The sequence below is a fragment of the Nannospalax galili genome, unplaced genomic scaffold (genome assembly GCF_000622305.1).
Source record: "Nannospalax galili isolate Female #2095 unplaced genomic scaffold, S.galili_v1.0 scaffold8009, whole genome shotgun sequence".
Lineage (NCBI taxonomy): Eukaryota > Metazoa > Chordata > Mammalia > Rodentia > Spalacidae > Nannospalax > Nannospalax galili.
Window position 1 is genome coordinate 1 of NW_008359319.1, and position 1,589 is coordinate 1,589.

The 1,589-nt window shown below is 40.5% G+C and overlaps 1 pseudogene; it reads right to left on the reverse strand.

Moving 5' to 3' along the window:
* Positions 1-61: 61 nt before the first annotated feature.
* Positions 62-1,116, reverse strand: LOC103725637 (annotated as a pseudogene).
* Between the last annotated feature and the right edge of the window lie 473 nt (positions 1,117-1,589).

The following is a 1,589-nucleotide window of genomic DNA, read 5'->3' on the forward strand; positions in this document are numbered from 1 at the left end:
CAAATCTGCTTTGGATTTGAACTTCACATGGCAACCATAACACCGGCACTGATGAACTTGCCTTCGAATGAAATTTATCAGTTTCACTTGCTGATAGAAATTTAATCCAAGTTCTGACTTTATTTTGAGGAGATCAAATTCATGTGTGGCCTTCATGTGTACAGACAATTTATCAATAGTTTCTTCTTGCTTTTCACAAAACAGACAGACAGCAGAGACAGGGTATTCTTGCCAATCAGACCAGTCATCTTCCTGAAGATCTAGCAACTCCCGGTCATCTTCCAATTGCACTTCTTCCCATGATTTTCCAAGTTCCAAATAATTGATGACATAAAATTGGTCATATTCTCTGTTCTTTGGATTGATTCTACGGTGTTGTTTTTTTCTCATGTGATCTTTAAGTGTGTTTTTATCCCTGAAGGTCTTCTCACAGTACAAGCACTGTAAATTGTCAAGCTTCTTTTGTAATGTACCTAGGAATTCACTGCAGTTTACAATGTTGTCTGGCAAACCAATATTGAAAGCATGTTCTCTGGCCATGTGGTTTAAAAGAACAGCTCTGTTTCCGAGGAATTCCTCACTGAAAAACATACAAATGCCACGAAAGCTGGTATCATTTCGCTCTTGTTGCTGTTGCTCCAGAATTTCTTTCAGTCTGTGTTTTTGAAGTTCTTCTTGAAGAATTCTATCTTCTGGTAAAACATCACATAACAAAAAATAGTTGTCTTGTTCTTCAAATGGAGCCGTGGAATTGATTCTTATCACACTGCAAAAGTCTGTGATGGGTTGTTCAGTGAACCTTTTCTTCCAATACAAAATGTACCTTTGGAAATCTGTAACCAACTTCACATCAGCTATGACAATCTTGTGCTCAATAATCATGTGCTTCAGAAGTTTGTCTTGTTCAGCGACAGGAAAATGTTCTTCACAGAAAATACAAGGCACAGATGGAGGACCTTCAAAAGTGGTGCTGCCACCTGGACTTTCTGGCAGGGAAAGCGGCTCCAGGATACAATCCTTACTGTCTTCATGATCCTCGTCCCGGATTCCGCAGCAAACCCCAGCGCTGAGATCCTGGGGTCCGACACCAGCCCTCCGAGTTTGGGGAGCAGCCATTACTCAGCTCGTAGAAAGGTGCGGGACGTGGGCCAGTTATTTATTTTTTATTTGTGTGTATGAGTGTTTGTCCTGCATGTATGTACATGCAACTATGTGTGTGCAATGCCTATGGTGGCCAAAAGAGGACACAGTATCTCCTGGAACTGAAGTTATGGATTGCTGTTAGCCACCATATAAGTGCTGGGATCTGAACCTTGGTCCCCTGCAAGAGCAGCCAGTGTTCTTAACTTCTCAGCCATCTTTACATCTCCTTAAATACCCAAGTAGAAATTGGGTATTTGTTTCTCTGTTGATTGACTTACATCATTCAGCATTATGCCCTCAAGATTCACCCATGGTGCAGTACACAGTAACATTTCCTCCTTTTTTAAAGGCAGAATAATGACTTTCCATTGTATATACCCAGCAAGTCTTCTATATCAATTTACCTAGCAGTAGAAATTTAGGCTAATACTATGTCTTGGTTATTT